At 31.8% G+C, this 14,244-nt stretch overlaps 1 protein-coding gene across 2 annotated transcripts in view; it reads left to right on the top strand.

Moving 5' to 3' along the window:
• LOC134714162 (octopamine receptor beta-2R-like) overlaps positions 1–14,244 on the top strand; it is an 82,860-nt gene that overhangs the window by 41,751 nt on the left and 26,865 nt on the right. Inside the window, exon 2 of one of the 2 annotated variants that reach the window (XM_063575402.1) lies at positions 7,813–8,004. The exons of the other annotated variant lie outside the window; for it this stretch is intronic. The gene's annotated coding sequence lies outside the window, so the exon portion shown is untranslated. The remainder of the gene's footprint in view (positions 1–7,812; positions 8,005–14,244) is intronic. 2 annotated transcript variants of the gene reach the window in all.

Genomic DNA, 14,244 nt, shown 5'->3' with positions numbered 1-14,244 from the left:
GTAAAATGTATAGCATCGGCGATATTGGACAGCCCTGACGGATTGATCTAGAAATTGGGACGTATCTTGATTGAAAACCGTTAGTCATTTAACAAGTTTAAGCATTTTTTATTAGCTCACCTGGCCCAAAGGGCCAAGTGAGCTTTTCTCATCACTTGGCGTCAGGCGTCCGTCGTCGTCCGTCGTCGTCGTCCGTCGTCGTCCTACGTCCGGCGTTAACTTTTACAAAAATCTTCTCCTCTGAAACTACTAGACCAAATTTAACCAAACTTGGCCACAATCATCATTGGGGTATCTAGTTTAAAAATTGTGTCCGGTGACCCCGCCAACTAACCAAGATGGCCGCCATGGCTATAAATAGAACATAGGGGTAAAATGCAGTTTTTGGCTTATAACTCAAAAACCAAAGCATTTAGAGCAAATCTGACATGGGATAATATTGTTAATCAGGTTAAGATCTATCTGCTTTGAAATTTTCAGATGAATCTGACATTCCGTTGTTAGGTTGCTGCCCCTGAATTGGTAATTTTAAGGAAATTTTGTTATTTTTGGTTATTATCTTGAATATTATTTTAGATAGAGATAAACTGTAAAAAGCAATAATGTTCAGCAAAGTAAGATCTTCAAATAAGTCAACATGACCAAAATGATCAGTTGACCACTTTAGGAGTTATTGCCCTTTATAGTCAATTTTTAACCATTTTTCGTAAATCTTAGTAATCTTTTAGAAAAATCTTCTCCTCTGAAACTGCTGGGCCAAATTATTTGAAACTTGGCCACAATCATCATTGGGGTATCTAGTTTAAAGATTGTGTCCAGTGACCCCGCCAACTAACCAAGATGGCCGCCACGGCTAAAAATAGAACATAGGGGTAAAATGCAGTTTTTGGCTTATAACTCAAAAACCAAATAATTTAGAGAAAATCTGACATAAAGTAAAATTGTTAATCAGGTCAAGATCTATCTGCCCTGAAATTTTCAGATGAATTGGACAACCTGTTTTTGGGTTGCGGCCCCTGAATTGGTAATTTTGAGGACATTTTGCTGTTTTTGGTTATTATATTGAATATTATTATAGATATAGGTAAACTATAAACAGCAATAATTTTCAGCGAAGTAAGATCTACAAATAAGTCAACATGAACGAAATGGTCAATTGACCCCTGTAGGAGTTATTGACCTTTGTAGTCAATTTTCAATCTGCTTCCTTTGTTTAATATTCACATAGACCAAGGTGAGCGACACAGGCTCTTTAGAGCCTCTAGTTAACATTTTAACCCATTCCCGAAAATTTTCCCCAAATTGAAATTTTTCTAAACATGCATCTAACCATTCCCATTCTGCATAGTCAAAAGCTTTTGTTTGATCAAGAAAAAGGATTGATCCTTCTTCGTCTTCCATATCTATAAAATCGAAAATATCTTGCAGCATTCTATTAGAATCAAAAATATTTCTGCCCTTAACAAACCCTTTTTGATCTGTTTCTATAATTGATGGTAGAACTATTTTCAAACGTTCAGCCAGAATTTTAGAGCAAATTTAGTTCAGTATTTTTGTGATTTTACTTTTTATAGTCTACATTTAATAATGTTATAGGTCGCCAGTTTTTAATATCCTCCCTCTCCCCACTTTTATATAATAGGCTTATCATTCCAAGTCTCTGCGATTCGGAAAGTGTTTTATCAAAAAAGGTTTCTTTTAATATTTGCGTAAGCTCATCCTGTATCAAAAACCAATATTCCTGATAAAATTCTGCAGTTATGCCATCTTCCCCTGGTGATTTATCCCTTTTCATTAATTTAATTGCTTTGAAAATTTCATCTTTTGTAATATAGATCTATCAACTCTTCATGACAAGTATGTTGTTGTTCCTGCGGACAAAGCTTCAAATAATATTGTCTTTGTATGTAAATCATATTACTACGAATGTCTTGTAAAAGAATTGGGTATAACGGAGCACTCAGATAATCCCACATACAAAGACATATCATTTGACAAGGATGAGATTTTAGCAAATCATAAGTCCTTCATGGCTTCAATAAACATTACATTGAACACCAAATCGGAGGACTTACCTTGTTTGTATTGGATACCAAAGCTTCATAAAATTCCGTACAAGCAACGGTATATTGCTGGCTCATCTTCATGTTCAACTAAAGAATTGTCCATTAGATTGACTAAAATTCTGTCCGCAGTGAAAGAAGGTCTTCAGTAATACTGTGAAACTGTTTACTCGCGTAGTGCTATTAACCATATGTGGATTCTTAAAAATTATAAAGAACTTCTAGACAATTTTAAATCTCGGTCTTTTTCTGAAATTAGTTCCATCAAAACTTTTGATTTTTCAACCCTGTATACCACCATTCCCCATGTAAAATTGAAAAATCGCCTAAAAGAAATTATCCACAATGCCTTTCAACATAAAAATGGTAGCATACCCTATAAATTTGTTACTTTGGGATTTCATAAGGCATATTTCGTTAATAGTAACAAACAAAAAGGTAAAACATGCTACACAGAAGAACAAGTTGTCAGTATGCTGGAGTTTCTTATCGACAACATATTTGTGGAGTTTGGAGGTAGACTTTTCCAACAAATTGTCGGCATTCCTATGGGAACAAACTGTGCGCCTCTTCTTGCCGACCTTTTCTTATTCTCATATGAATCGGAGTTCCTCCAGACACTTGTCAAAAACAAAGAAGCCAGATTATTTAATTTCACTTTCAGATATATTGATGATGTTCTTTCCATAAACAATCCGAACTTTTCTGATTGGGTTCCATTGATATATCCCCCAGAACTATAGATTAAAGAAACAACAGACACAGCTTCCTCCGCCTCATTTTTAGACTTATATCTCGAATTTGACTTACACAGTCATCTCAGTACCAGAATCTATGACAAACGAGACGATTTTAATTTTGAAATTATAAATTTCCCCCACCTTAGTAGCAATATACCAACTTCACCTGCATATGGGATATATATTTCCCAACTTATTCGTTATTCAAGAGCTTGCAGCTCTTACTCAGACTTTGTAAAACGTCATCAGTGTCTGAGTAGAAAGTTGATGAACCAGGGATATGTCAAAGAACGTCTCGTCCTTTTTCTTAAAAAGTTCATCGGAAGGTATCAAGACCTTGTTGATAAATATTCCGTATCAACTTCTCAAATAATACACGATGGTCTTGATGTATAGATTCTGCGTACTGATGTTGTTTATCATCTTAACAACATGTTTTATTTTTCTTTCATTTGTCTTTGTTCTAGTATTAATATTACTTTTACTGTCGAATGGTTTTATGTGATATCAGTTTGACGTGGCTCGGTACTTATACATCTCGTCAATGTGTTTGTATTGGCTTTCATTTTTTTGTGATTTGTTTTGTATATGCGACTTTTTGTATTTCGTTTCTTCTACGTGACTGTAATTTAAAAGATCCCGTCAGTATTATATTGGTCTATTATATGTCATTATAATATATTTCTATTATGAATTACTATATACGTTGAACCACAAACGTCAAAATCATTCAATCGCGTAGTGGTATTAACTATTTTTGGATTCTCATAAATTCTACCTATAACTTTTGGACTAGTTTTAATATCGGTCTATTTCTGTAATTTATTCTTACATACTTTTGATTTTTTAACCCTGTATGCTTACATTGCCTATGTAAATGTTAAAACTGTTTGTATGCACATTGAACGACAAATTTATGTGACGTATAAAATTTTCTGACGTCAGACACTCAAATCAATTAATGTGTTCGTAGATAGAAGATGTTTTTGTGTTCGGTTAAATTGTCCCCTTTTAAAATTGTTATACGATGATGACTGATGTACCCATATTTTGACTATTTAATTAATTGCGACTGTTTATTTAACGCATCATGTAAATATAACGGAATTTGATGAGACTGTTATTAAAGTGAGAGGGTTAGCGCTATAGAACCAGGTTTAATCCACCATTTTCTACATTTGAAAATGCCTGTACCAAGTCAGGAATATGACAGTTCTTGTCCATTCGTTTTTGATGCGTTTTGTTATTTGATTTTGCCATGTGATTATGGACTTTCCTAATTGATTTTCCTCTGAGTTCAGTATTTTTGTGATTTTACTTTTTACACGAACGCATCTTAAATTCACATAGTTTTACATAACGTACAATATTAGCATAAGTTTTCATAATTCTGATAATATACGAAAAAAGTAAAATCACAAAAATACTGAACTCAGAGGAAAATCAATTTGGAAAGTCCATAATCACATGGCAAAATCAAAAAACATAACGCATCAAAAACAAATGGACAAGAACTGTTAGTTTTCGTATGTCAGCACATCTGCATTCGTTGTCGTATTCTAATGTTATGTTATTTAAAGAAATGGGCGTTGGTGGTGGATCTTTGTTTTTCATTGAATTTATTCCTAATTCTTATAGTTGCGGGACTAGTTTGTGATTAAAATTGTATTTTCACTTTTCTTTTTTTCAAGTATGAATGTTGTCTGCAAGATGTCCTATGGTTACTTTTGTCGTTTGGTTGAAGTTTCATTGAATAAAAAAAGAGGATTGTTTGCGTTGCTCAACAATATTGACAGTCATTTCTATTTCCATGTCATCTGGCAAGCAGCACTCCTAAAATCAAATAAAACAACTAACCAACTAAAACAATTATCAATCAACCAGATCAGAAACAGATCATAGTTTATTGCCGACACGTAGTCGGTAACAGAATTACGAAGGGGAAATGATCAGTCAAAGATATCATTAGATTTAAATAAATTTAATACTGCTGTGACGAAATCTAGATTTTATTTTTAATTTAGAAACTGAAATATATGAATATAAAGTATTATAGAGGGATATAGGTTAATGACATAGCAACAAAACGACACCAAAAAATTGTATCTTATGATCAAAACGATTGACCGTAATGGAATACTAGTAACCGTTTCACAAATGATATCGGATATGTTTCTTGCGTCGTAATTACAATCCCGTTCCCTTTCCTGAATGTGACCTACAGAATAATACTATTTACCGGATTTTTTATCACATAAACAACACGACAGGTGCCACGTATCGATTAGGATCTTCTTACCCTTCCGGAGCACCTGAAATCACCCCTAGTTTTTGGTGGGGTTCGTGTTGTTTATTTTTTAGTTTTCTATGTTGTGTCATGTGTACTATTGTTTGTCTGTTTGTCTTTTTAAGATTTAGCCATGGCGTTGTCCGTTTTATTTTCTATTAAAATAATATGAGTTTGATTGTCCCTTTGGTAACCGTCGTCCCTCTTTCAGTTATAAATCAAGCTGTAAATAAGTCTAGTGTTGAATATTTATATTGCCATAATGCTTTTTTTTCAAACTGTAAAACCAATATTTAAAAAAGAGACTTGACAACATTAACGGAACAATCAAAATCTTTAGTGAAAGAGAAACCGTCATGCTAAAAAGCGTAAAGATGAAATGAAAAGCAACAGTAACCAATCATACAACACATAGAAAATCATAACTTAATCCTACCAAAAGCAGGTCTTTTTAAATATCACAATTGAAGAACTGAATATCACTATATGTAAAGGATTCGGGGCGATAAAAATATTCACAAATCATATTGGAATTCTAATACGTTATTTGATGTGGTGGTTAGCATGACAACCTGTGAGGCTGTAACACACACATAATGTAATTTTTAGTTATGATAAACCATAGAACACAGAGAAAATGTTAGGATTAATTGTTTTACACTTTACCACGAAATCAAGTCATGTCTTTTGTATCATTATATTTATATATAAAGATTGGGGTAAACTGAAAATCAGGTTTCGTAACATTTAGAAATTAAACAGCATGATCCAACTTGTAGAAATACCTAAACGTGTAAATTGCCAAAAAATGAATAGATTTAATATTACGAATATTAGACGTATAGATGAGTTGATATCTCATTATAAAAAGAGCATACAGTATTTTAGTTGTTAACATTTAATTGTTTTCTATATTGTCATGCAACTTCTCATAAATGTGAATTTATCATTGATCCCAATATTTCCAGGGCAATATGTATTAAATTATGCCACTCGTGTTTTTATTTATATTAAGAAATCAATGTTCACAAGCAGCTTGACTAGATATTTTTAGAAAGTGACTATTGAGTATTGCAATATAACTTTTCCTCTCATTTTAAAATGATCTTAAACGTTTCTGACTAATGTATGCAATATTTTGTTAAATTCAACACATAGTTGAAACTTTGAAACGCTAGGAAAATAATTCCTAATGTCAGGTGCCTCAATACAATACATTTTGTATATGATTTCTTATTCTCTGAATGAACGTTCGATTACAAAGACAAATTTGTTATTAAAATATGATATGAATTACTTTTTTACTTAATTGTACAGAATACAAATGCAATAAAAGGGGCATAATTAGTTCCCCTCGGATACTAATCAGCTGTTGGTATAAACTTTTATCTACAAGACGAACATTAATACCAAGAACAAAGTAATAACTTTAATGAATTTTCTTTGCTAGTCTTTTTTGATGAATGAAAAGGGAATTGTAATGAGTCCAACTAATATGTAGTAACATCCTGTTTTTAAAACGTTTCTTTTATCAAACATTTTTTTCCACATGACGTGGATCTGTACCAAATCACGAATACGACAGTTGTTGTCCATTCGGTTTTGATGTGTATTGTCATTTGATGTTGCCATGTGATTAGGGACTTTCCGATTTTATTTTTCCTCGGAGTTCAGTAATTTTGTGATCTTACTTTGTTCTGTACTTGCACATCCCGTCTTTGTGTTATTGTGCTGTGGTGAGTTTTTGTATCCCTTTCTTCCTTTTTTGCCAATGTGCTTTGTATATATTGTGTTTTTTTGTTACACATTTTTTTCTTTTTATAGTGGTTAAGATAATACCACTATATTGACTGCTGTACCCATATTTTGACATTTTTGGCTATTATTTCTGTTTGCATTGTTCACATATCGTTGTCAGTACAATGGAATTCAAAGCGCCTGTCATACAAGTGAGAGGTTTATCTAGCTTTAAAACCAGGTTTAATCCACCATTTTTTACATGAGAAAAATGTCTGTACCAAGTCAGGAATATTAAATTTAGTATTCATTAATTTGATATGTATTAGCTTTTGATTTTAACTTCTGATTACGGACCTACCGTGTTGAGTGTTTGGAGTTCGGTATTTTTGTTAATGTACAGTAACATATTAAAATACAGGCGCCAAGTTTTTTTTAAGAGATTCTTATTGCAGAAATCGTCAAAATTATTATTTAGATAAATAACCATTATGACAGTGTTGGTTTTAGATTAGAACATTTATCATCTATGCTATATTTTGTATACACACAATGGGGTAGCTACAAATGCTTAATTTGTTACAAAGACTATGACATTTCGCTGTTGTCAGTTTCATCACTTAGTAAGGGTCCAACAAAATGAGCTTTTGACGGGACGATAGTGTCAACGTCCTCTAAGAATTAATCTTTACTTTTATTACATTAAAGGATGTTTCATTTCATGCAGAAAGTGTAATCCATTCTGACATAGTATGCAATAAAACTGCTTATTTTACAGTCTTAGATTTTACGATATGATTTTTATGAATTAAGAAAAAAATAAAAGACATATCAAGATTGTCTGAGGTTTGATAAATAATGTATAAAGTTTTCAATAAATAAAACATTATAGCTTACGGTCATGGTAAATTATTTACGATGTCAGTTTATGGTTAAATAAAGCTCTCTTTAATTTATTAATATAGTACTAAATACATTTTTTTAGAATTTCGTCTAAATGAAAAATAACTGATAGATCTTACATATAAGCAAAGATATCAATGGACCATAATCCGGACGTGTACACTTAAAATACGATTATAACAAAAAATGGAAGCACTTATCTACAAAACTGTTCATTGAAAGCTGAGTAACATAGACCCACTTCAGGAGGTGTATATTAACGTGTTCCGGAACGGTGAGTACATTCCGATACACTTAGCTCATATATAAGGATACTAACGTTAAATTCACAAATTCTACAATAACAAATACCAAATTACATTATCAAAACAGCCCCTCATATATTCAAGCTTTTAGTCTTGGTTTCAAAGTTTTGAATAATATTTTTATTGGTGATGGTAAATACAGAAAAGCGCTAAGAATACACAGAATGTTATATAATGTGTTTTTTTTATTTCAAAACCACGCAAATTGACATGATTGTGACTTAAAACAAATGGAGCAAAAGACAGTTACCATATTAATATATTTGTTAAAAATAGTCAATTCATCTGAGTTTTACCTCAATTGCATTCGGCAGCATTTTATGCATTTGTAAGTTAACAAAACACATGTTATTAATAAGCTTACTTTTAAATTTGATGCATGCATATATTCAAGATTTTCTTTGCTTTGGAATATCCTCTGCAGAGTAATAGATATCTAAGGAAATCAAAACTGAACAACATAAACAAAAGACAATCATCAGATGCATACTGTTTTCGTTAGCAAATGATGGGACAAATAAATACAAAATTTGATTATTTGTTTTGAGTAATGTCACATGGATAAGTCCCACCCTCTTTTTTTTTTAAATCATGTTAACTTACAGCTGTGTTGTGCTTGAGCTTATGATTTTGCCATTTGGTAAAGAACTTTCCGTTTCGAGTTTTCCTTGGAGTTCGGTATTATTTTTACGATTTAGAGGTAAATTTATATATAATTTTGAATCGCTTTCATTTAATAACATTTGTTACAGTCTTACATTCCGCCTGCGACCCCTGGTTTCTAAAGTATTCAATTTAATAAATGTAAAAGTAATCATTCATAACAGGAGGTATCGGCACTTTTAAAAATACATTTACATTACGCATGCAAAAAATAAAAATGAATCTTTCATCAGGGAAGAAAATCATCAAATCACTTTAGACCTTTAAGAGAACTTATCTATTGTTTCCACTTGGACGAAAGAGATTAATGTCTCTCTAGTGATGTAACACAAAGTGCTTACGTACTTTCAATAATCCCAAGGTACCTCTATTATACAACCTTGACGATCATGTCTATTGTACTGGTTGATTTTTCAGAAAAACCTGTCAAAATATTGCGAATTGTATGTTCCGCTTGTCGTTGTTATCAGAATACTCTTCTGAGTTCACTTCCTCGTTCATTACTTACCACGTGATCACTAACACGATATCTTCTTGTGGAGCATAAATTGGAAAACCTTCCACATCTTATGAGTTTTATATTTGATTCGCGTGTTTCCTTTTTTCTCCGGTTTCTATTTGAATGTTTCTTTGGTTCTTCAATCTTCTATGTTAAGTTTTAATCAATATGTTTGTATCTTTTTACTTCTATTTGTATTTAGAAAGGCGTTTGTATATTGTTATTCTAAATAAATATCTTGCAACTTACTCTAATTCATATAAAAATTCTATCCACACAAAAGATCTATGGGATGTGTATTTTGTAAACAATAACTCTTATCGGAAAAGTTTAAACATTGATCAGGTTATAGCAACCCCATTAAAACACTGATACATTATGAATAATTAGGGATAAAACAACAATCGACAACTGTCATACAATGTGTGATGGGGAAGGGGGTAGTAGGTAGGTATAAAACCAGGTTTTAAGATCCCATTTTCTTCGGGAAAATGCATGTTTCAAGACAGAAATATGACAGTGGTTTTTCGCTCGTTTTGTTGGGTGATAATGTTCAATTTTGTCATTTGTTATGTACGTACACTTTTTGAGTTATATGCTTTTGATACATTATACTTTTTTTGGTTCTTTCTGTTAAGTGTATGACAGATGGATTGGGCGTGGATTATTTTTTCGATCAAATTGGTTTTATTCTATGTTTGAATTACTGCATCGGTTGTTTGTAGGCGAAAAAATGTTCTTAACTTAAAAATACAGAATTATTTTTTTAATGATGGAAAAGATATTTTTGTCTTGTTACAAGTGTTCATTATGTCATAGTTTTGATGTTTGTTTGGTAAACGTTGCAACGCAAGGCATGCTATTCGGAACCTGTAAATTACAAACAAATTAATCTTTAATCAATTTACGTGAGGGAGTTTGAGTTTAACTTTTTTATAATTCATAAACTTCTTAACAGACATTTTGAGACAGGTTTATTGTAAATCATGATAGTACCAAAGCTAATATACTAAGATGATTATACCCTAGTTGACTAATAGTCTATCAGCAGCGTTAGCGACCCATCTATAAGTGCGAATTATTGAATGAGAAATAATTTTTGTTTTGCATTTGGAATTGAAGAATTAAATGAAGCAGGAATCATCGATTCACACTTTGAAAGCTACGAAAGCCTATTAGGGTCACCAAATATTTTTTCTCGTATTTACGAGACAATTTTCGCGTACTTACGAGAATGTAATGACATGAATATTTTCTTGTAATTTTGCTATAGTTTTCTCATAATTACGCAATGATTATGTCGTAATTACGAGATAAAAAAATTATAATCTCGTAATTACGCGATAGTTTTCTCGTTATTCCGCGATAAGTATCTCGTAATTACGCGATAATTTTCTCGTAATTAAGTTATAGTTTCTCTGCGAGATATTTTTCTCGTGAATACAATAATTACGCGAAAAAATATTTTTGCTGTGTTACCCTAATAGGCTTTCGTACGTAGCAATACTTTTTATTGTTTGGAAATGAATGGAAAAAACGAAATTATCCATACCAGTTTTAGCAACGCAACCCTAATACACCACAATATCTATCAAACTATGGGTGCAGTGTTATGAACAAATCTCATTTTATATTCATATCCAACATTTAGGACATCGCTAGATATGATCATTAGTAGTTATATGATCTGTAAACTGATCTCATTATTCTTCCTTATGACCTGGTATCTGGTATCTGGTCGCATAAACTTCTGTTTTATAGAAAACACACAAAAATAAGATAAACAATCCTTGTCTATATATCTGATGTACAGTTCAATGTAATGTCATTACACTCGTATAATTGCCTAATGTTCCATGATGAAAGTAAACAAGACTATAAAACGAACTTCAACTCCCAATAAGAAAACAAATCCAGTCTCACTGACGCTTCTTATTGATCTTAAAAATGCTTTACTTAAAGTTAAAAATCAGACATGTTTCCTGACACAGCAATAAGGTTGACAATTCTTGAAATATTACACCACGTAAAAACTAGTGATTGGAATTACCGTGAATTTTAATTGATAGATCAGTATATAAATCGTTTAATACTTTAAAATCACAATGCGTTGGATACTCCATTAATCGGTCAGCTGGTTTCCATGTGAAAGTTGGTTAAGCAGCTATCGATTAATCAACCTTGTGAAAGCTGGCTCCAAATTGTAGTCTATCAATTCCATATCTGCAGCAAAAGCAAGGGCGTTGTGATATTTGATTTAAAAAAATAATTTTAGCAACAAACTGTTGTTGAAGACCGATGGTGACATGTGAATTGTCATTGTAATAGGAAAACGTAACTTACGCACATCCAAATAGTTATTATTATTTAATAGTACTGTAGATGTTATTGCTGGTGGACTGTCAGTCAAAACTGGTTTCGTCAACGCATTAGTCAATGCTACGGTACTAGGATTTGCCACATACTGTCTTCCTATTTCAAAATTAGCTAGGAACACATATTATTTTGTAAGACATCTATTTTCTAGAGCTTCAAAACCCTTAAAAAAACAAGTCTTTGGCCATTGTTTTTCCTGTTCGAATGATTTAAAACTACTCATTTTTGGTATCCGTAATAGCTTGCAGTTCAGTAAGAACCAAAGCTCTGTGTTGAAGGCCGTACTTTGACCTATAATGGTTTACCTTTACAAATTGTGACTTGGATGAAGAGATGTCTAATTGGCATTTAAATCACTTCTTCTTAAGATGTCTTTGCGATATCTTGTCATTAATATTAAGGTATGATCCAATGCCTTTTCAAACTATTTTTAAACTGTCTGATCAACATGACTTTATGTAATGACGGTTAAATATCTTTTCATAAAAATTACGAATAAAATAGTTAATAAGGTATTTTGCACTTTTATCATTGCAGTAGGGGTACTTACATGTTAGCAATACATAAACTCATCATATATACCAGGATTGAAATTTTATATTTGCGCCAAACTCGCGTTACGTGTACACGAGACTCATCGGGGACACTTGAGTCAAACAATATTAAAGGACCAATTAAAGAACAGAACGAAGTTAAAAAGCATTGAGGACCGAACATTTCCAGTAGCGTTGCCAAATACAAGTAATGTCATCTATTCCTGAGGTAGAAAAAACCTTAGTATTTGAAGAATTCAAAGCTTTGTTAACACTTAATTTATTAGATTTAAATATTTCGTGGTTTCCAGATAATAAATGGAGAGCCCCTCTCTGAAATTTATTGAAATTTTTTATTGTAAATAGAATATTTTGGACCAATAAACACAGGATACATTTGATTTTCTTTGTTTTTATTCAATTGTTCCAAAGTTATGGTACTTGGTAATTTAGGAAAACTGGGGTTTTTGAATTATTCATGGAGAATCTCTTTATAAAATGTAATGGTTTTGAAAGAAGTATTTTAGACCACATTTAGAAAACGTCTAATTTTCGTTTTAACTTTTGCCATTTCCGAGTTGTGGCCCTTGATTGTTGTATAAGATGTGTATTTTCTTGATGATAAATGAGGACCGGCTTTTTAAAATTGTTTGACACATTTTAATGGACTGTTTAGTATAATGAAGGTAATATATATTTAACATTTTCGTCCAAAAAAGTTGTTCAGTGATTATTTGTTTTTAAATATTGTACATAATTTGCAGGTTAATAACAGTAGCTTACATATATTGTATTTTGGCCTGAAAAATTGTAGGTGGATTTGTTGTACGTTATGTTTTAGGAAAAAAGGCTGACCGATTTTATAATTGTAATACTATCAAAGAAGATTTGACTATTGTAATATACTTCTACTAGAAAATGCATAGTTGGCTAAATCCAGATGGTTAACAAAATCAATACACGATGAAACAGTTAGACAAGGCGAACAATTTTATTGTAGCATATCAGGTTGTTGCATATATTTATCTGACCAAATTCTCCCCTCAAAACTACCTTCATTTAAAAATTAATATCACAAAAATTCCAAACTCCGAGGAAAATTCAAAACGGAATGTCCGTAATCAAATGGCAAAACATACTCTACCCTCAAATTCAAGTTTTTAAGGGTATATTTGTAAAGTACTGTTATCAACTCAAATAGAATTTGTCGTATTTAATCTTTGATTTTTTAACCAAAAATGTTATTGTATAGTCAAGTATTCACATGCGAACAATAGCAGTGTTCCTACTAATATAATCACGGTTTCGAAATAAAACACTACTGAACTATTCCTTCTCGGTTAGTTTTAGTATTAATTCTGTCAATTCTTGACGTAAGCTTAGTGGATATACCTCGGTAAATTCTCAATTAATGATAGTATGTCAGTCTTACTAAATTACTTCCTGGATTACATTTAACTTTATTATCTAAACATTTACAAACGAGAATTTGAACTAAGAATGAAATTTTGATTAAAATTGTTGATGCATGAAATTGATGTGTTTAACAGATCTGAGACTTTTTATCAGAAGGTTAATCATCACAAATTATTGCATCGAAATGTTGTTTGTAGTAAAGATCATAAGAGGATAATTTTGTCGACACAATCTAGATTTGACCTTAGGGAGCTACCATTTGATTTTTATGGGGCTAGGATGAAATTTGAAAAAAATATGCAGGACAGGAGTTTTGAGTAATAAAAAGGCAGGATGAGACACTTTCCAAAAAAAAAGTCAGGACGACAATTTAGGTAAAAAAAAAAGTCAGGATAAACTAAAAAAAAATGCCGGACCGAACAGAGTGAAAAATAAAAAGGCAGGACAGAGATTACAACTAAAAAAAAATGCAGGACAAAATGTTTCATCCTACCCCCCCCCCCTAAAAATCAATTGGTAGCTCCCTTACAAGTGTTTTTAGTTTTGCAATCTGATTGATTGCCTGATTTTCGTCTGCTTAATGTTCAGAGGTAAATAGTACATGTATATCAGGTACGATAAGATGTAAATATGTATAGTACGTGTATGTAATTTACAGTCCTTCAAACACATTAGCCAATGGATATCAATCAATGTAGAGTAAAAACATGAACATATGACAA

This window comes from Mytilus trossulus, chromosome 4, assembly GCF_036588685.1.
Source record: "Mytilus trossulus isolate FHL-02 chromosome 4, PNRI_Mtr1.1.1.hap1, whole genome shotgun sequence".
NCBI lineage: Eukaryota > Metazoa > Mollusca > Bivalvia > Mytilida > Mytilidae > Mytilus > Mytilus trossulus.
The sequence above is the reverse complement of the archived record's forward strand: the minus strand, read 5'-3'. Positions and strand labels throughout refer to the sequence as shown.